This window comes from Triturus cristatus, chromosome 5_2 (assembly GCF_964204655.1).
Source record: "Triturus cristatus chromosome 5_2, aTriCri1.1, whole genome shotgun sequence".
NCBI lineage: Eukaryota > Metazoa > Chordata > Amphibia > Caudata > Salamandridae > Triturus > Triturus cristatus.
Genome location: NC_140588.1, coordinates 542350725 through 542373381, shown reverse-complemented (window position 1 = coordinate 542373381; position 22657 = coordinate 542350725).

Below are 22657 nucleotides of genomic sequence, written 5' to 3'. Positions count from 1 at the left end.
CACTTCTCATTGTCATCCGCCCAGGCCACGTGCTTCTCCCACCAGCCCACGAACAAGTTTGCATAGCTGAGGGCGAAGCACGTGCCCATCGCGGTTCCTTGAGTTTGTAAGTACAATTGGCCAGCAAATAGAAAAATGTTGTTATGCAGACAGAATTCGGCAAATTCAAGTTGCATTTACTATGCATCTGGAATTTTAGAGGCCTTGTTTTGAGAAAATACTGGAGTGCTTCCAGCCCATTAATATGTGCTATACAAGTATACAAGCTGGTTATGTTCATGATAATAAGGAGAAAATCAGGTTCCCACTGTATCTCCTGAATACGCTTAATGAAGTCAGTGGTGTCTTGAATAAAATAGCTTAAATCTTTCACCAGAGGAAAAAGAAAGTGATCCACATAAATGGTAGCTTTTCCAGCAAACTTTCTTTGCTGGAGACAATAGGGCGCCCTGGTGGTTTATGGGCGTCCTTGTGGACCTTTGGTAAATGATAGAATGTGGGCAATACAGGACAATCCACTTTTATGGATTGAAACTCATCCTCCTCCAAAATACCATTTTTTCTCCATTTGTCAAGCAAGTTAAAAAACAATAACACACTGGTATTGTATCTATCCCTTTTGATTCTTACATAGCTTGACTTATCATCAAGCAGCCGCAACGCTTCCTCCTTATACATCTCCTTGGCCATTACCACCACATTACCGCTAAGCCTGGGCAAAGCACTACGCTACGCTCGCGTAGTTTGCGAAGTTCGCGCTACTTCGCACTACGCGAATTGAACGTAGCACAGTGCGAACACGCGTAGCGTAGTGTTGCGTAGTGCTGCGGTCCTTTTTTACTTGCTCGCGGTCCTCAACATCAAGTTGGCGACCGCAAGCAAGCAAAATGACATCCCGGCGAGACTTTTTCCTTGTTCGCAATCAGCAACATCAAGTTGGCGATCAAGAGCATGGAAAATAAACCTCCCGGCGAGATTTCCAACGCGAGGAGGTCAGGTTTCTCATTGCAAGTGGTCACGTATGCTCGCGACCGCTCGTGATGAGAAACTACCAGTTCGTGTTGAGAAAGCTGCCGCTCGAGTAAAAATCTACTCAAGCAGCAGAAAACTACAGCTCGCACTGTGCAAGATGCCATTTTCAATGATTGCACAGTGCCGGTTGCTTGTCCGCACTGTGCAATCATTGAAAACGACATCTGGCACAGTGCGAACAAGGTACTACGCAGTTCGCGAAGTGCTATGCGTAGCTCGCGTAGTGCGAACTGCACTTTGCATATCTTCGCAAAGTGTTACTTCGCGAACTACGCCCAGGGTTAATTACCGCCTTTCACACAGTTTAGTCGCTAACCCATGCATTCAGTAAGATACGTTTAATCACTCACTTATAGAGTCAGTCACACACCTACTAAATCATCCATTCAGACACTTACACAGCCATTCATTCTTCAATATGCCTTTCCCTGTATATTAAACATATTTAAACTTTACAGAAACACACAGCCATTGGATGATGTCATCAGTGATGTCATCATTGATGTCATTTGAGATGTCATCAGTGATGTCATCAGTAATGTCACTGACCATGTCATGAGTGATGTAATATGTGACATCATTAGCAGTGCATTGCGGGGGCGCAAGTTATAGTTAGCTGAACTAACTATAACGGGGGAATTTCTATGGTTTTGTACGAGTGAAATGTCCAACTAACTATAACGCCCCTGAAACCTATGGTTTTTTCAGTGAATTGCTAAGGTTTTTTAAATGCTAATTCCTAACAATTACGTGTCTGACACCTATGGTTTTTTCAGTGAATTTCAAAGGTTTTTTGAATGCTAATTTTTAATTATAAAAGTAGTTATACCTATTTTTTTGTACACAATTTGAAGATTTTTTAAAACTGTAAATTTGTCAATATATTATTTATTAAACAATATTATATATTTGTTTGAAGTGTTTAAAAAACATTTTTTTTAAATTTAAAATGAAACATACTCATGTTTTTTTTAAAGTTTAATATATTTATATTATTTTCTTTTTTTTTGTTTAAAGAAATTTTGGAGCCGCGCACCCTAAGTGTACCTAACGCGATGGGTGTGCGTATTAGAGCTGCCATATTGGAAAAGTTGTGAAGGATCTGTGTATGGTGTGCGACGGGTGCGTGTTTTCCAGTTACGTAATATACGTATAATATTACGTATTGTGCACAATAGGTATGTGACTGATGCGCGACTCCTGCTCCCGCTAATTCACGACACATGCGCATTACTGTACGCAACGCTTGCGTGGTGGTGGGACTCGCGTGACGTCATATGTGGGGCACGCTGTGTGCGCGACTCCCGCGAATTTTTTATGTTCTAAAATGATATAAATGTGTCTTTAATATACATATTAGGGCTAGAGATTATCTAAGGTATTCATAAAAATAAAATATTTATATTTGTAATAAAGTTATATTACTTTTAAATATAATTTCGTGGAGTCGCGTCGGGTGCGTTCTTCGTGAGCGCAGGGTGCGCTACTCCCATGTGACCTGAAAAAAAAAGATTTGATTGGTTCATAACATTTCCCATTGTAACTATTGAAGGACCCCACCAATTTAAATCATTCTTCTTTGAACTTCTTTGGAGAGACATCTCTGTGCTTGGAAGAACCTATTATCATCACTTTTTTTTGGTGTTTTTGATCACAAAAACAATATCATGGCTTCAGGACAGCAATCACAGGAGGAGACAGAACATTCTTCGGAGGAAGAATTTGCAGCAGAACCTCCACGTTCACAAAGGCCAGTATCCTTGGTGTGAAAGTTCTTCACTTTTCCGGAGGGGCAGAAGAAAGTGAATGCTCCCAAAGTCACCTGCCGGATCTGTGAGCGTGTCTTGTGCAGAGGTATTGCCGACAAAAAATACTCTTGCGGTACCGCCTCCATGTACAAGCACCTCAGGACTCTACATCCGGTGAGGAGTGTAGGAGAGCAGAACGGAACCCTCCACCAGCAGTTCCTGGGAGATCTGGCACTTCTACTGCTGCCTCACCACCAGACATACGCCCAGAATTTGCTGTACTTAAGCAGCACTGCATAAAGTGTAACAAACAAATTTGTTATGGTGAGCAGTCTGTTGAAGCAGTGTGTGCTGCGCAACGCAATAATCGTTGCTAGACTTTTTTTGGGGGGAAATGCCACATAATTCCTGAAGCTTCCTGTTTTTTCGTTCTTTTTTTTTTTAAACACCAAAAAAAATTCAAAATTGTTCAGAAAAATACAAAAAAAATACAAAAGAAAAAAAGAAGGAAAAAAAGTTCTTATCAGAACTAACTTCTCTGATTAAAGAAAGAACTATATTTGTATGTTAATATGTGAAAGTTTGGTTGAATGTATGTGTGGAGCATAATTGACTGAAAGAATGCATTAGTAGTGTATGGTGAATGTATAAGTGCAGAACTATAAGGAAGTGCTGCAGCGTGATACTGTAAGCTCTTTAGCTGCATTGTGCTGTGGTACTTCCCAAGCCCAGGGATGCAACATGTGTAGATAAATATGTTGCAACTCTTTGCTTTCCTCTGCACTGCTACAGAAACTGCAGACATATAGTGACACAGGCTTACTTGCACCATGGTGCAAGAATGTCTGTGTCGTAGAGAGATGGTTTTTGTACAGGAAGGGACACCTTCCTGCACAAAAACAATAAGTAAAGGCATCCTCCTCTTTCAATGTATGCTATGCAATGCAGCATACATTGAAAGAGAAAAAATGAGGAGAAATTAAAACAATTCTCCTTGTTGTGCCTTGCTACACCAACTGGAGGATGGTGCAGCATTCACACACATCTCCACATTTATGATTTATGATAAATCTGCAGATGTGTCTTGTTCTATGAGTGTTGTGTGGAAACATCCACAGCAACACCTATGGAATGCCCTTTCAATGCAAAGTGGTGTGTATGAAGAGTTTGTATTTACATGGAGAAGAAAAGCTACACAGGGTGCCTTTTCCTCTCTTTGTAAATATGAAGGAGTGTCTGGCGCCATTACTACGTTACAAAAAGTGACATATTGTTGATACAGGATGCTTCTAAATCTGCCCCATTAGTGCTTAGGTATTGGCAGACTGTTACAATATGAACATATTGCTAGTTGGTTGATTGAAGAATTGCATGAGAGTGACAAGAGGTAAGCACAGAGATATCTCTCCAAAGATGCTAAAAAAAGAATGATTTAAATAGTTGCGGTCCATCAATAGTTACAATGGGAAATGTTTTGAACCAATCAAAACATCAGGTCACAAGGGATCCTATGACAGAGAGATTCCAAAGCGACATAGATATAAACTGGTTATTTTCAAGAGTATATTAATACTTTGTAGCTTCTTGCAGGTCTGCATACATAGTATATATAGAAATTGATTTGTACTAGGGTTAGTGACTGGGCCAATCCTTAAATATATGACTAATAACTAGAGTAATTTCAGAACTGCAAAGAGAGTGCAAGATAAATGTATAAGTACTTAAGTTTTAGCAAGGTGATAGGATAGATACATAGTTCTGGATGGATGAATGGACAAGTGTTTGGGACAGACAGAAGGTTTCCTAGACTGCTTAGTTACTAACTGAATATTTAAAAGAGTGTATCAATTCTATATTGGTGATTAGAAGTTTGCATGCATACTGCACAGAATATTGTAGCTGCATTAGTTTTTCTGTTTAGGCCATTCCTGTGATACTTAACTAGTTAATTAAATAATATCATTGTTGTAAATAGAATACATGCTTCCAGTAAGCACCACTGCGCTGCGTTGCAGAGAGGTGGTCTACACCGTGCCCCTTTTTACATCTCTGTGCAACGCAGTTCTCTAGTGCTTACTGGACATACATAGTTGGACTCTTAGAACCCTTAGGATTCCAAGTGACTTAATCTCCCAACATAAAAAGGTTATAGGGCGTGTTTACACACTGATGAAGGGAGGGGATGGGGCCTGATGTGACATGTGCAAACACACCCTGTGGCGTGTTTTAAGTTCAGGAATTAAGTCTCCTTTAATCCTGAAAGTCCCTGGTCCTACTAGCCCACCATGTCCCTCTATTAAACATCATAGAGCTGCGTTGCAGAGAGATGGTCCGATGCCATTCCCCATTTTACACCTCTCTGCAATGCAACTGTCTGGCACTTCCTGCACATACCTGGTGGGTTAGTTGGCCCCCAGGGACCCTCAGGATTCAAGGGGACTTTATCCCCTCAATTAAAACTTTCACAGAGCATGTTTGCACACATACCAATTCAGTTTTTCCCTCCTTTCTTCACCAGTGTGCAAACACAGCCCATTGTGCGTTGTAATACTTAGTTAATCTTACCTGGATAGTTGTATATATGAAAAAATGCTAAATATTTTTTTCATTTGTTTTTAATAATTTAAATTTCTAAAAATTCCATATTTTAGAATTAGGATCTGTGAAAGAGAAAAAAAAAGACAGTTATAATATATAATATTATATTTTATACAACAGAACATGATTTGAACATTATATGAAATATTTTGTTTGCCTTTTATGCTGTTCTCAGAATATATTGAATTTCACTACAAACAGTGATTTCAATGTTACTCATCACATAACAGGGGGCAAAAAAAAAACAATCAATTAGATTGTTTAAAAAAAACAAATCTGTGTCAAAAATATTTTTAATATACTCCACTATTTCTGAACATTCCATAAAAACTACATCCTCAATAACATACTGTTGGACTCGGCCCTTCTGGCAGGTTCACCCCTGAAACTTTTTGCTTTTTATTGTGACCTGGTGTTAGTGATTTTTTGGCTTCTGCGCACTTTACCACTGTGTCCCAGGGTAAAGTGCGTGCGTGTAGTGAGGTTGGCCTGCCGTCCCATAGGAATGCATGGGGGAATGTATGTGTCCCTGGTAGTTCCTGGTAGTTCCTGATGCGTGGGGAGTGTAGGTGCGAGTTTGGTATGTGCGGACTCGTGTGATGAAATGCTGCGCGATGATGTGTGCGGCGTCAATGTACCTAGTGTGGAAGTGCAACTTCTAGAAGTTGGCATTTCTGTGTGCAGTGTGAGATGAGTGCCTTGTCTGGCGATTGGCTGGCTGATGTCATGTGATGGGCTAGGGAATCCCCAGAGTCAGGATGAGTCACCCAGTGGTGAATGGGGAGGTCAGCAGCCAGATGGGTGGGAGGAGTACACCTGGGACCTGAATAGGGCTGGGCTTTCCCCACACAATGCTGGCTCCACCCCCTGTGGTGCGACAGATGACCCTGGCCTGTTCTGTGAATAGGGAGAGGGGCTGAGCAAAACAAAGTGCTCAGTAACCAGTTGCATCTGGTTCGCCCCTCCCCTGCACCTGGAAACAAAGGTAACATGTATATAAAAAGGGTCTGTGACCCCATGTGTGCTGTTCTGTTGTGCCTGTGTTCTTAAGGGGACACTCTGCCAGGAGGAACCGCCGCGGGATCCAGCTGCTGTTTCCTGTGGGTCCCTGCATGCTGGCCTGCCTGGCTGCGCCTTGCTGGGGTCCCCTAGCACCATAGATCCTTTGATTTTGCCTTCCTGGAGGCCTTGTGGACATTTGTTTGTATTCCCTAACAAGCGCTTTGCGTAGCGCTGGACTTCGTGAGCAGTTGGGAACTCCCCGAGGTGTGGAGGATTCCCCCGTGCTCCGAGGAGTCGCGGGTGCCCACCCCGCTTATTTCTTTATTTGCAGAGCGGGAGCCCGCCCCGCTCCGTCCTTTTAATTTCCAGAGGGAGCCTACCCCTCGGTTGCCCACTTCACACTATTTTTACTGGCGGGAGCCCACCCCGCTTGGTAATCGTACTTACGAGGGAGCCTACCCCTCCTTTACCGTCTCACCGCCACGACCCCGCGACCAGGAAGCCAGGCAGCCTCGGGGAAGACGTGGGCGTGGTTTAGACAGGAAGCGGACGGGAGCCCACCCCGCGCTCCTGTGATGGAGACCAGAAGAGAGGACGAGGCCGGCGTTTTCCACCCCTGGGGCTCCCAAGAGCGAGGGAGAGCCCCGGTGTGCAGCGGAGGGCAACGAACAGCTTGAAGCAGACGGGAGCCTACCCCGCGCTCCTGCGAACAGAAGAAGACTGGGAGAGTGAGGATGGCGGCGCCGGCTCCCCGCACAGGGCTCCCTTGTGTGAAGGGAGCCCTGCAGGTCTCCAAGAAGAGAGAAGACCCGACTGGAGGAGTCTCCGCGTCAATCCGGTGAGTGGGGCCTCATTGTCAGACCGGAGGTGGGGGGTGTGTGAAGGGCCTTGCCGGTGCCTCCCCCCCTGCAGCTGTAACGTTTCGGGGGCATTGCTATTCAAGAGTCCCCCGAGTGAGGCTCCAACGTCGGACCTTCTTTGTTTTAGAGCCCGAGAGAGGCTCCAACGTTTAAGGGGGCATTATTGAGTTAGAGCCCAGAGTGGCTCCAACGTGTGGCATACAACTTCCCAGAGCCTTGGTGGCTCCCGTGCTACATATGTGTTTTAAAAGGCACAGTGGTGCCCAGGCTCATTTTCCCAGCTGCCCAGCACTTAGTGGGCAGCTGAACCGTTTAGGTGGTACCCTGCACCCTGTGCGCTGCTGCATTCGCAGCTAGCCCTGACTCAGCTGGTCAAAGGGCGGTTGAGCCCCTGGGAGGCCAGGTTGGCCTAGGGGACAGGTCTAAGTGATCTGTGCGCTATTTGTAATTATTGCCTAATGTGATTTATGCAATGCTTTGTGTATCCCTCCAGATGTATTTTTATACCTAGGAGGTTGTGTTACCTAGTATAGTGATAATAGTGAGTTCATGGGTCCCTGCGTAATATTTTCCTAAGGTGGTTAGGGTTGCGTAGGTGGTACTTACCTGTTACCAGTGGTTACTGGTTGTGCGCTACATTTTCGAATTGGTGTTACAGTGATTATATGTGCTATGTTCTAAAGTGTTATTCCTACAAAGTGCTAGTTCTAAAAGTGCTTATTCCTGACAGTGGTCCATGAGGCCCTGTCCCATGTAGATAATTCCCCTGTAAATTCTGCCCGTGCCAGTGGCACATAGTAAAGTGTGTATTTATTATCTAATGTGTTTGGTATAATACAAAGGCTATTTTTATATATAACCTTGTGGTGGGCCTATGGTGTTGTTGCTGAGTGCGCGCGCAAACGCTTTACACATTGCCTCCGGGATAAGCCTGACTGCTCGTGCCAAGCTACCAAGGGGGTGAGCAGGGGTTATCTTTGGCGTGTAACTCCCCAGCCCTGACTAGAGTGGTGGTTTCTGCCTGGCTTTGGCGCAAGCCCTAGCCAACCAGAAATCCCATTTCTAACATTGGTGATCAGCGGTGGGATAGGACTTGCGTTTGCGCTGTACCGCAGCAGCAACTGGCTGCACTACAAAACTCAGCATTTTAGATAATCACGTATTTGGGGATTATTGTTTTGAGTTCCATTATTTCTTCTCCTAAAGGTGTCCTCTTTGAATTGTGTACTCCTGTTTTAGCTCAGACACCTAGGTTCCTTGTGTTGAACTTTTCTCGAGAACGTCTGCCAAAATGGAGCCTGCTTTTAATTTCTGTGGTCTGTTTAGATACAGTATGTGAGAGTTGGTCAGATTCTGTGAAAAGAGAGACATAGAGGTGGGTGAGTCAGACACCCAGTCCAAACTGAGGGACAACCTGATCCTATGGCAAAAGGATGAATGGGAACGTGAGCGCAGTGAGGAGGAGAGGGCCGGGGCTGCACGCCAAGAGGGTGGTGGGTCTGAGGGGAGCCCTGAGGAGTCTGAAGAGGAGGAAGAAAGTGACAGGACAGGGACGCCAGTAGATAGTGAAGACCCCCTGGATAGGGAGTCCCTTGCTGGGTCCAGTGTCAGGGGCAGCGCCCCATCCCTTTTCCTGTCCCCAGAGGAGTGGGTAGATAGGAGGGAAGAAAGGGAGCATCAGCTGGCGTTGGAGAAGCTCAGGTTAGAGCATGCCAAGCAGATGGTGGAGGCTGAGAGGGCCTTCACCAGGGAGAAATTAGCTCTGGAGGTTAAGTTGTCCCCTGAGCGGAGTTGTAGTTGTCTGGATTCCCCAGGGAGGGTAGAGTCCAGTGGTGGCAGCGATATAGAGTCCAGTGCAGGGCGTCCCATTCCCAGTTCCCCGAGTATGGTACCTTGTTCCCGAGAGGAGGAGTACGGGTTGAAGTTCAGGGGCAGTAGGAAGCTGTCTCACCAGTCTTGGGAGGAGTTTTTGGATGAATGTGATGATGCACTGGATGATTGGGTAAAGGTTAACCCGGAACGTGGTCAGTACGCGCTGTATGATCTGGTTATCAGAGAGCAGATGCTCAGTAGTTGTTATCCCGGGTTGCGCCAACACCTGTTGAGGTATCACTCCCTTTGTCCTTGGGACCTTGCAGAGGAAGCAGACTGCTGGGAAAGGGCCCAAGGTTCTGATGAGGTATGGGAGAGTACTTCCAACAGTAGTGGCTCAGGTATCTTCCCGTCCAGTATGGGGGAAGAGGCTCAGAGTAGCCCAGCTAGTTCCCAGAGTAGTGAGAGGGGTGTAGGGGCTCACGACCTATCTCAGTAGAGTAGGAGTGAGTGGGTGACTTCAAGTCCCCAGAGGCCCGAAACCCAGTCTCAGAGCCTGGATGGTTTCTTCAGGGAACACCAGGTTGGGGGCCTAGGCTGTCCTGTTAGTCCATTTGAGGAGGATCACCTGGTGTATGGAGAACCTGAGGCATCTGAAGTAGAGCTCCAGTGGTTCTGATGTCAGGCAATACCGCTCCAGTAGGGAGGGTACAGAAGTCCAGCGAGAGGGGTGGCATGGGGCTGTGTTCCCCAGTGGAGGAGCCAATGGGTCAGGGACCAGCCGGGAGGGCTGAGTCTCCTAGAGGTGAATTCAAAGAAAGGGAAAAGCGGACAATTATTTAACCAGGTCCAGCATACAGGTCCGTTGATAGAACTATAACAAAAATAGTATGCAGTTCCTAATGTGCAAGCAGGCGGAATGTGTTAAAGAATGAGCTCTATTGAGAGTAAGTATTAGAATGAAGGAGGGGAGAAGAAACTTCTCCTTGCTGGAAAAAGACCCTCACACACCCAGCCAGCTAGGTGTCATGATTCATCATCGGGTCTGATCCTTATCGGGGCGGCGCTGCAATCCCCGATCGGCACCCGAGATGGGGCCTTCCTGGCGGAGATCTTTTTTCCAGAAGCCGGTGGGTGAAGTGCGTGTGAGGGCCCTAAAATAGTGTAGGTGATAGTGATGTGTAGGGAAAATTTAAAATAGGGGAGAAGGTCCACTCAGAAAATTTTAATGAACGTAGCCCCTACCCTAATTAAAAATAATAAGACAAAACAACGCTAAATCCAACTCTAAGGATGTCGGTTAATTGCGTCTGTCAAGTGGTCAACATGTTTCTTGCCCTTGAGTCTATTTGATGGTAATTCGTCAGGACCAGAAAGAACTACCTACACTTAAATGTTGGTGGTCTAAAGTACAATATACAGGTGACCACCCTTACAGCACCCAAAGAAAGTGTGGTACCTGTAATTCTAAAAACACGGCCTGCAAAGTAAAAAATGGGTTTACAATATTAGAAAATCAAGTTATAATATATAACATTTGTAAACGACAGAACATGCAGCATAATGATGTAAACCTCATGCTGTATAAGATTGCTCGTGACATGCATATTGACGTGTCTGTCATACAGTTTTTAAACAGTGAGATAAACCAAAACGGAGGCAGCAAGAGGAGCACACAAAAAGAAGTTAACTCACCCCATTAGGGTCATGGATATGTGGTATCAGATCCGGCTAGTGGAGACACTAAGGTGTAGTGTCCTAATATAAAATGAAAATAAATAAAACGGAGAGAGACATAATTGATAAATGAGGACCTATACAGAAAGTCCCGGGCTGATGCGCCCAGGGTCGAGGAGGTCACACAGTGAATCTGCGTGTCTAGTAGGTCAAACAATAGGTTCAGTGTGAACTATAGTGGTGCCAGGCCTCCAAGGTGAGGCGCTCAAAGTAAAATCAAATACAGGAACCCAGGGGGACGTCGCGTGGTACCCCGGAAGGCATGGTCGCCACCCCCATCCTCACCGTGGTGAGGTCAGGAGTGCAATCAAGGTGCCTATCAGGGCCCTGCGCGGGGATGTCAACCCAGGACTGTAAAATGAAAAACCACTGTGTATTAACGGTGAAGGCAAAGTGACCACGCGGGCAGAATCGGGCGCAATCACCAATACAGCGGAAATTATGGTTATGAGGCATCGCTGGTACTGGCCGCCGCGAGAACAATGCCGCGGGCCCGTGCAATCAACGAACCCACACAGTGCGGTGCCAGGTATGTGGGGGGGCAGGGCACGTAAAACCATTACCTGGGATAGTCAAGGATATCTGGTACTCACGGTTTCCAAGGAAGGGGGTGGCGGTAGACCTACCCCCATGTCGCCGGTCCGGGAATTACAAAGGAATACCGACAGCTAGCGTGTAATATACCCGTGGCCGGCGTACAATGATGGGAAGGACTTCCGGGTTACCTTACCAGAACAGCGGGCAAGGCTAGAATGTAGCCTGAGTATAGGCGCCATCTTGGGAGGGGAAAGCACTGAGAAACCTCCGTGACCACACAAGCCAAAGCCCAGGAATCGCCGCATCCCCCATAACCAGTCATGCCGCTACAACGCAAGGTAGAATAGGCGAAGGAGAGTCTCGCGAGCAAATAAAAAATTAAAAAATTTGGAGCTCCGAATGAACAAAGTGTGCCGCTCACAAGAACACCCTGCGGTATGTGTAGAATACTGACTCAGTATTTTCTGCTTGTGTTGTGCGAGTTGCAATAAGATGTAAAGGAGGTGCCAACATATATTGATAACCCCATGTATTAGCTGTGAAGGGCAGTAGCAGAGTAGGGTTTAGAGACAGTACAGGACAGAAGGCAGCTCATGGAAGTATATCTGTAGTGAGTCTGAGCAGAGACTAGGTGCCCAGTACCCATGAAGATGGAAACGTGATAATACACAAATTGATTCTATTGTGTACTGTGTGTCTCCAGAGGACAACGTTTAGCAAGGGTTAGGCCCTATGGCTGTATTAAATACCATCAGGTCATTGCTTGTTGACAGTAGTGGTTAATGTCAAATCAGAGCTACATATAACAAGATATCAAAACGATCACAACTTGACTGATTTAAGTCAGAAGGCTCCAAGGTATGTTCTCATTTAGCCCAGTTTTATCAGTGGCTAATCGTAGGACCCATCGTTGCTCAATGCGGAATAAAGCATTTTTTGTTATTCCAGGATGAGTCTCTAATACACCCCATTCGATAGAATCTGGTGAATGTTGTGTGTCTTTGAAGTGTGTGGTCATTTTGGTGTTACTCTTCAAGCATCTGAAATTACTCCTATGCTCCATTATACGTGTTTTTACCGGTCTTGTGGTCATGCCGATATAGAGCAGGTTGCATTTGCACCGCAACAAATAGATACAATTAGAGGAGTTGCAGTTGGTGTGTGCATTGATGGTCCACGAAACCCCATTAGGAAACTCCAGATTTTTTGTCGCCTTGGTGAGGTGACAGACGGAACAAGAACCACAGGGGTAATGTCCCGTGACCGGGGGAAGGCCCCACAAGGTGCTTTGGCGAATGATTGGTTGTTTCTTTGGCCTAGTGTGGATAAGGATATCCTTAATGTTGCTTGTTCGTTTGAAAGCAAAATGAGGAGTAGGTAGATTAAGTGTACCTATGTTCAGGATATTCCAATGTTTACTAATAATTTTTCTTATTCGGTGCGAGTCAGGAGTAAATGTTGTGACACAAGTTATCGCTGGATCTGGTACTTTGACCCTGTCTTCCAACAGGTTATCGCGGTTATTGTTTAAGCCTCTTTTGCAAGCAGTATCAACAATCTGTTTAGGATATTCACGCTGTAGAAGGTCTTTCTTCAATGTGTTTGATTCTTTTTTGTAATCGGAAAGATTACTGCAGTTCCTTCTGATGCGAAGGAATTGTCCGAAAGGTAAGTTCTGTCTCAGGGTCCTAGGATGGTGACTACTAAAAAGTAGGAGACTGTTCCTATCGGTTGGTTTACGATAGAGGGTGGTTGAGATATTATCTCCCTCTAATCTGATCGTGAGGTCAAGAAAAGGGATTTCTGAAGGAGAGATAGTGTTGGTAAATCTCAAGTAAGGGTTCAAGGTTTTGATCCATGAACAAAATGCACACATTTTGCTCTTTCCCCTTTCCAGAGGATGAAGATATCATCAATGAACCTTTTCCACAGCCAATGTTTTGCAGATAGGGATTCCTAGTGTGGAAAATCTCCCTATCTTCAAATGCCATTACAAAAATGGGGTATCCCAGTAGTCAAGGACCTGGGCGCACAATTAGTACAAAAAACAATGGTCCCGGACCAATAATTTGAAAAATGCGAAAAAATGTTTGCTCACTAAGTTAAATCATTTACTAAGTCACGAGCAAGATTACTTAAGGGGGCTCGCAATATTAAATATGAATTCATATTTAATATTGCGAGCCCCCTTAAGTAATCTTGCTCGTGACTTAGTAAATGATTTAACTTAGTGAGCAAACATTTTTTCGCATTTTTCAAATTATTGGTCCGGGACCATTATCTTCAAATGCCGACATGTACATGCATGCCAGACTCGGCGCAAATGTGCTGCCCATTGATGTACCTTGTGTTTGGTGGTAAAGTTGGGAGTTGAACTCAAAGTAGTTTTCTGTCAATGCTAGAGTAGCACACTCTAGTATGAAGGCTACTGGTGTCTGTGAACACCACTCACTGTTGGACAAGGCATCTTCAATCACCTCAAGTGTGGCTCTCTGTGGGATATTGGTGTATAATGCCTCAACATCCAGTGTGACCAGGAGGTCAATCGAGTCTGGATGTTGGGTCCCCTCCAGTAGACGGAGCATATCTGTGGTGTCCCTGATGAAGGATGGTGTTGCCCTGACCAGTGGTTGTATAAAGTGGTCTACAAACTTAGACAATGGTTCCAGAATGGATCCGATCCCTGAGACTATGGGGCATCCCGGGACCGGGGTGGTGTTTTTATGAATCTTCGGAAGGCAATAGAAGTAAGGAGTTATAGGTTCCTTGGTTATAAGGAAATCCGCTTCTTTTTTGGTAATCCACCCCTGTGTTTCTGCATTGAAAACCATTGTAGAGATTATACTACTCAACCTTGGAGTGGGATCTTCTCCTATTGGAGTGTAGTACCTTCTATCACTCAGTTGTCTATTGCACTCAACGTTGTAGTCAGAAGTAGACATAATGACTGTGGCCCCACCCTTATCAGCCTGTTTGATGGTGATACTTGTGTTACTTGCCAAGGTCTTAATGGCAGTATTTTCATCACGAGATAGGTTGTGAAAAGGGGTAGAGATCGTCATATTCTTAAGGTCTTGGAGTACCACTTTCTCAAAAGTCAGTACTTCGTTGGGAACCATGCTGTTATTAGGTGTAAACGTAGATGGTCTATGTAGACCTGAGTCATTGTTGGATACTGGTGCTTGATTTTGAAAAAAGGCTTGTAAGCGAATTTTACGGAAGAAGCCCTGTACCTCACATATGTCTCGAAATGTGTCAATCCTTGGGCTCGAGACAAATCCCAGACCTTTTTGTAGGACCCTCTCTTCTGTTGTTGTTAAGGTTCTCGCTGAGAGGTTGATGATTAATTTCTCTTCCCCCTTGTCTGGCTCCTGGTCTCCACTGATCGTGTTGGTTGATCTTGCCATTGGACTCTTTTTTGTCCTCTTCTGCGCCCTCTTCCTCTGACTAAAAAAGGTGGTTGCTCAACCCCAGGTTGGAAGAAGGGCGGGGGACCTTGTTGGTATAAAGGAAATTGCCAGAAGGGAGGACCCTGATATGGTGGTATATTGTAGGGTGCATATCTCCTGGAGGTGACCATGGTGACCACACGTCTGTCCTGGGGGATCTTCGCGCACTGTCAGGTGGACAGGGGACAGGAGATCTGCGCCAGGCAGACTGTCACGCAACATATGAGACATATGTTACCCTCGGGGGGATGGTGTGTAAGTCCCCAGAAGTCCTGGAGTGCCAGGCAAGTACTCAGCCAAAGGGTTTAGACCCCTGGTTGGGAGGCCAGGTTCAGGATCAGCCTGACCTGTAGGGAAGGAAGACTGTAAGCAGTGTCCTGACCGATGTAGCTTCTAGGGGCACCACTCCAGTTGGGAGGGTGCCGGACTCTGGAAGGGGGTGCAGAGGGAGGGAGTCCGCGCCTCTGACCCCGGTCCAACCTGAGGGGTTAAACCCTAGGTTGGGAGACCAGTTCTCAGGAAGAGGTCCTGAGCTGGTGGGTGAATTGCGTTACGAGGTCGCCTCTCAGAGGAAGAGAGGGCGGAACCCTAGAAGAAGAGGTAGGGGGAGGAGAGCCTTGCCCATGACAGGTGATCAGCTTGAGGGTACAGACCCTAGGCTGGAGGATCACTGGCAGTTTAGAACTGCCCTGATGAGGGGTAGAGTGGAGAATGGTTGCTATGTGCCAGGGGTTACTACCCCCCACTCTGTGGTTAGGCAAGGACCAGTGACACCTGGATGGCCTAGGGCCTGGTCCTGGCCGTGGACAGCTGAGGAGCACCAGTGGGGTAGCCCAGTTGGTCCGCCGAGTTTTTTCAGAGGGAACCACGTGGGTTCAGAGTGGCGTAAAACCGGAGAGTGTCCCTGCAGTTGCGGGCCTGCGTCCGTGTTTTATCGCCCCAAGCAGGGAAGACCATCACGGTGGTGATTGCTCTACCCTGCGTTTTGGCTGGAAGGGGGTTGTGTTGGACTCAGCCCTTCTGGCAGGTTCACCCCTGAAACTTTTTGCTTTTTATTGTGACCTGGTGTTAGTGATTTTTGGCTTCTGCGCACTTTACCACTGTGTCCCAGGGTAAAGTGCGTGCGTGTAGTGAGGTTGGCCTGCCCTCCCATAGGAATGCATGGGGGAATGTATGTGTCCCTGGTAGTTCCTGATACGTGGGGAGTGCAGGTGCGAGTTTGGTATGTGCAGACTCGTGTGATGAAATGATGCGCGATGATGTGTGCGGCGTCAATGTACCTAGTGTGGAAGTGCCACTTCTAGAAGTTGACATTTCTGTGTGCAGTCTGAGATGAGTGCCTTGTCTGGCGATTGGCTGGCTGAGGTCATGTGATGGGCTAGGGAATCCCCAGAGTCAGGATGAGTCGCCCAGTGGTGAATAGGGAGGTCAGCAGCCAGATGGGTGGGAGGAGTACACCTGGGACCTGAATAGGGCTGGGCTTTCCCCACACAATGCTGGCTCCGCCCCCTGTGGTGCGACTGATGACCCTGGCTTGTTCTGTGAATAGGGAGAGGGGCTGAGCAAAACAAAGTGCTCAGGAACCAGTTGCATCCGGTTCGCCCCTCCCCTGCACCTGGAAACAAAGGTAACATGTATATAAAAAGGGGCTGTGACCCCATGTGTGTTGTTCTGTTGTGCCTGTGTTCTTAAGGGGACACTCTGCCAGGAGGAACCGCCGCGGGACCCAGCTGCTGTTTCCTGTGGGTCACTGCATGCTGGCCTGCCTGGCAAAGACTTGCTGGGGTCCCCCAGCACCATAGATCCTTTGATTTTGCCTTCCTGGAGGGCTTGTGGACATTTGTTTGTATTCCCTAACAAGCGCTTTGCGTAGCTGGACTGGCGGGAGCCGACCCCGCTTGGTAATCGTACTCACGAGGGAGCCTACCCCTCCTTTACCGTCTCACCGCCGCGACCCGGCGACCAGGAAGCCAAGCAGCCTCGGGGAAGACGTGGGCGTGGTTTAGACAGGAAGCGGACGGGAGCCCACCACGCACTCCTGTGACGGAGACCAGAAGAGAGGACGAGGCCGGCGTTTTCCACCCCCGGGGCTCCCAAGAGCGAGGGAGAGCCCCGGTGTGCAGCGGAGGTCAACGAACAGCGGAAAGCAGACGGGAGCAGAAGAAGACCGGGAGAGTGAGGACGTCGGCGGTGGCTCCGCGCACAGGGCTCCCATGTGTGGAGGGAGCCCTGCAGGTCTCCAAGAAGAGAGAAGACCCAACCGGAGGAGTCTCCGCGTCAGTCCGGTGAGTGGGGCCTCATAGTCAGACCGGAGGAGGGGGGTGTGTGAAGGGCCTTGCCGGTGCCTCCCCCCCTGCAGCTGCAACGTATTGGGGGCATTGCTATTCAAGAGTCCCCCGAGTGAGGCTCCAACGTCGGACCTTCTTTGTTTTAGAGCCCGAGAGAGGCTCCAACGTTTTACACATTGCCTCCGGGATAAGCCTGACTGCTCGTGCCAAGCTACCAAGGGGGTGAGCAGGGTTTATCTTTGGAGTGTAACTCCCCAGCCCTGACTAGAGTGGTGGTTTCTGCCTGGCTTTGGCGCAAGCCCTAGCCAACCAGAAATCCCATTTCTAACACATACCATATGATACAAATCACACATATATAAAATGCTTCCTTCTAAGAGAATTTTCTTACTTGAATATGAAAGAACTGAAATAATAATTCAATGAACAATTCTTTTTAATTTCCATACACTGTAAATGATGTTCTGTAAAAAAATATGCTGTGAGAATGTGCAAGAAAAAGTCCTTAATTCAAATGTGTGCCTTTCCTCTAGGCCAAATGGTATTCCTGAAATCCTTTATACTGAAATTGTCCAATATTAATCGTATTAATACTTTTTAACATATTCTTAATAGGCCGAATTATGTTCTTAAAACTTTGGCTTTAAAAATAATAGGTAGGAATTTGGTAATTCACTAGGCAAACGTTGATTAAAAACCAATTGAGCCTCATTACAATATGTCCATCCTTTATTGCATTTTAAATAGACAGTGTAATATCCAGATGTTGTAGAAGAGAAGGACCATCATGGAAAATAATTGCTATTGCTACAAAAGTTCTTCCTGATATAGATAGTTGACTTGATACAAAATGTTTAATTAAAATTTCCAATTTTCTTCCATCAGCTGTTCAACGTTGTATCATTAAAATTATATATTGTCCAAATCTTTGTATAAATAGTGTTGATAACATTTCTGATTTGCATTGGCTACACTCCATGTTTTGATTTGCTGCTTTAACTCATTTGTTGAAAGACACCGTTTTACAGTCTGGTAATGTCAAATATATAAATCTTTCAGTATCTATGTTAGTGCTACATGTTTTTCATGTTGATGTTCCCATTTATAAGAAAGGCCAAAAAGATTTTCAATTTCTATTCCTTCATTTTCCAATACTGCAAGCATATACATTAGACATTTCTGAGCATCTTGTTGGACATTCTCTGTAAATTGAGTAGAACCAGAACATATATCCAAAAGATTACGAATATCAGAAACACTTTGTATTTTCCTTTTATCAGTTCTCAATTTTTCATAAATACAATGCAACAAGGAACAACATCTTTTTTCACAATTCTCCATAATTTGCTGTTGCAAACTTTCTAGAAAAAAAAAAACATTGACCACTACATTAGCATAGCAGTTGATACCAGAACTATTTTCAAACAGATACCTAACAATTTCTTCAATTGTGTCCTTTTTCTTTTTCCTTGCAATGTCAACATTATCTTGATTTTTTTCCTTCTCTTTAACTTCACTACAGATATTCTTTTTCGACCTACTACACGCTTTTCAAATACAGGATATTCACCTAAATTGGGAGCATACACTCTTCTTAACTGATTATACTCTTTTACACAGTTTGCATCTGCACTAATCTTTCCCTCATCAAAATCAATCAAATACAATCCAGGGAAAGTTCTGGCTCGGGACAAAGCAACATATGCCATACCCTCTTTAAATACTGTACTTCCAATGTTCACCAAAGCACTGTCTACACTTAATCCTTGAGATTTATGAATAGTCACTGCCAGCAGCGATCCGTGGAGGGAGTTCCGTGGGGCGGAAAGGCGGGGTGGGGGAGGGGCAGCGTGGGGGGTACTAAACACCGAAATATGGATAATTGGAGGTAAGTAAACAGTTAAATAAATAAAACAAATTTCGTAGCGCGCGCTGCACCGCATTTTGTGATGCAGGGCGCGCTACGAAATTTCATGTAGCTCGCATTGTACTTGCTCGCTCGTACAGCTGTACGAGTCGGCCGGAAAACACGCGTACGGCTCATAGTTTTTCCGGCCAGATTGTTTTCGGGGCCCTTCCGACCCGGATCGGAATCGGCCCCTAAATATTTAAGTACTTGATTTTGTGTTGCAGCAAGACCTAGACTCACCCAAATGATTCTTCTAGATTTTGAGTATAAACTTGCAGATGATAACCGATCAAGCATTCATATGCTTCAATTTCTCGATGGGATAACATCTTCAAACTGAAACTGTACAAGTTTTTTACTAAGACTCTTCTCGTGAGAAATTCCTTCCCACATTTATTTTAACTCCATCTTTTCTGATTTTGTTATATAAGATGTCACATATCGGGCAACAGCAACAGAATTATCTGCAACATACTGAATATCCATATTAGCATTCGACATTGAGAGAATAACTGGATTATAATCATTGATATATTTTTATTCTTCACTTCTTCTCAAATTGTATGTATTTTTGGGAGATTTTCTAGTGATGGTATGCCTCACAGCTGACATAAAATTGTTTACTCTTCCTTTGGATATTACAGGATGTGGAAACCCAAAACGACATTTGGTATAAAACCTTTCCTTAGACTTGTACTTTCGTTGACAGTATTTTCCACATCGATGACTTTGGAATCGTAAGACTTGTTGCCTTAAGGTGTTTTCTTCTGTTCTTTTTGGTATAGCACATGTGGCATATTCTTCAATAAAAGATAAAACTGTGTCATATGAATCAGTTCCGAATGTGGGTGCATCCTTGATCCATATAAGCATATGTATATGAGAAGCACCTCTAGCTTGATACACCTTTCTCCAAAAGAAATCGACTACTTCTCCAAGAGGAGGATTCTTTTTATTGCTGATAAAAGACATCATAGCTTCAAACCTACGATTGAAATATCTGCATACATTAACAGAATCCAAAGAGCACAATTCTTCAGGTGTCTTGTATTCAATATATTTTATATTTGAATTTGCCTCTCGAAGAAATTAAAGTAAATCATCCCAAGAGTATTCAGCACAGCTTAGGGTAAGAAACCACGTAGGAGTTCCTAAGTTCCTTAGCATACATTTTAGTTCTCCATTACAACGGTACCAATACTCATTAGTACCACACTGACATGCCATCAAATTAATCAGCTGAGATTCTAAATGATCGTCTCTCTGATGTACTTTATCCATAAATTCCTTTGCAGAAATATTTTGAAGATGTACTCCTGTTTTTAATATGTGGTTAACTGCATATGAAAGTCCAGACAAGTCACTCTCAAACAAAAGATGAAATATATATGGGATACATTGTCGAAATCTTGGATCTTCTGCATACAATGTTGTTGTCCGATATTCAGATGCAGGAATCTGCACTGATCATTCATCATATCGTCCACCTTTTCCAGTTGGAAAAAGCTGTGGAAAACAATGAGCTTCCAAACTTTTTTCCCATACACTCATGGGACTCCCCTTTGCTTTTTTCATTTGAAATAATTCAATTGTACTCCCCATGACTTCTTTTGAATGAAGTGGATGTACACTATAATGTTCATTGATTTCTTCATTTTTGGACATGCCCACTTTTTCAATTTGACCACTTGACATTTCAGTTTCATCTCCTAAAAGTATTTCTTCTTCCACATACACTTTTTCATAGTACTCACTGTTTTTCATAAGATATAATGTTGCCTTTTGCACTTTCCTAACATCCACTAACTCTTGCCAGATTTTCTTACTCTCAGGGGCCGATTCCGATTCCGGACGCAAAACGTACCGACCAACACGGACGCGGAACGGAGACTGACCGACACGGATCGGCGCCGTACGACCCGTGCAGTACGATGCAACGTATGTGTATTACAACCGACACATACGGAATACAAGCTGTACGACCGAGCTGTAGGGAAAACAGTGATTCGGCCGGAAAACGGACGCAATTCACACCGACCGACACGTACCCGGAATGAACCCAACCGACACGTACCCTCGTTGTCCGATTCGAACAGTACGATGCAATGTGTGTAAACCCAGACCGACTCACACGGAGACCAAGCCGCATGACCGACACGCACAGAAAACAGGGAGGTCAAGCAATAGAGATCTCCGCAACCGATGCATATGAAACACAGAAGAAAGTCAGCGTGAACGCACCAGAGAAGCCTGCACGAGCCAACATCAGCATCCGTCTCGGTCATGAGAACATCTCCTTCATGCCTAGAAAACCCAAAGGAAAAAATACAAAAAAGGACCAAACAAGCAATGACAAAGCCAATAAATATCACAAAAAAAAGCTGGAACAAAGACACACCCACAACTCCACCTATATAAAGGACATAAATCACTACCATGATCCTTTGCAAATAGGAGACAACAGCCAACATAAAACACCATCACACAGCAACCACAGACACACTCACAACTCACCCATCACACAACTTTCACACCATTAGCACCTCACCAAAAGCACACTCACATATAGCTAGCAAAACCAACACTAACCCACCCTCACTTGCACCCTCACACACACATCACTCACCATCACCACCCATCAAAATGCCCCCAAAGAAGAATCCAAAGTTCACAGATGATGAGTTAGAAATGCTGATAGACGAGATCATCAGAGTAGAGCCACATTTGTTTGGTACATTGGTCCAAAGGACCCACATGTCACAGAAAACAAAGATGTGGGCAAGAAAAGTGGACAAGGTGAACGCACAAGCACTAACGTTGCACACAAAGGACGATATCCAGAACAGGTGGTATGACATGCGCAGGAAGGTCAAGAAACTCATCGAGAAAGATCACACCTTGAGTCAGCGCAGCAGCGGTGGCCCTCCTGCCAAACCAGTCTACTTCAGGACCTGGGAGGAGAAGGTGCAGGACATCCTACCACCAGAGAGCGTCCATGGTCTAGCAGACATACCAGAGCCTGGTGAGTACACAAACAACATACTCAATATTGTGTGGCAAGGGGACAGTGAAACCATGCACCATACGCAAAGCCACAGTAACCAATAGATAATCATCCCAAGATGTGTATGCTAGTCAGACAAACACAATACCTGCCATCTCATAGTGACTTGGAACTGTGTCATGACATGTACCAACCTACAAACAAATAGAGCAAGGCAGTGGCACAAAGCCAAATAAACACTGTCAGACAGTTTACCAACACAAATACACTACCTCACAGGACAGCTGACTGACAGGAAGGAATAGTGGGTATGCAGGTGAAGTGAGTGTATCTAAAAGCATGATGGGGTTTGTAGTCACAGATAATACTCCCCCTCAAAATTGGCCCATCAAGACCTCTCTGAACCATGCCCACATCACAGGGAGTGGAAAATGACTGACAAGATGGCTTACACTGGCTCCTGCTGTGGGGAGCACAAGGCCCTGGTAGGGTGTGTGCGCCAATCAGAAGCAGGACACCACTGACTGACATCCTGAAAGACAACTTGCACGCCCTCCAATGGAAGCACGTTTCATGGTGGGATGTCTAGCCTGGTGGGAAGGAGGACTGACAGCTCTGGCCATACTTACCAGCATGTGGAGACACACACACCCCTCAACACAAACTCCACACAACTCACCG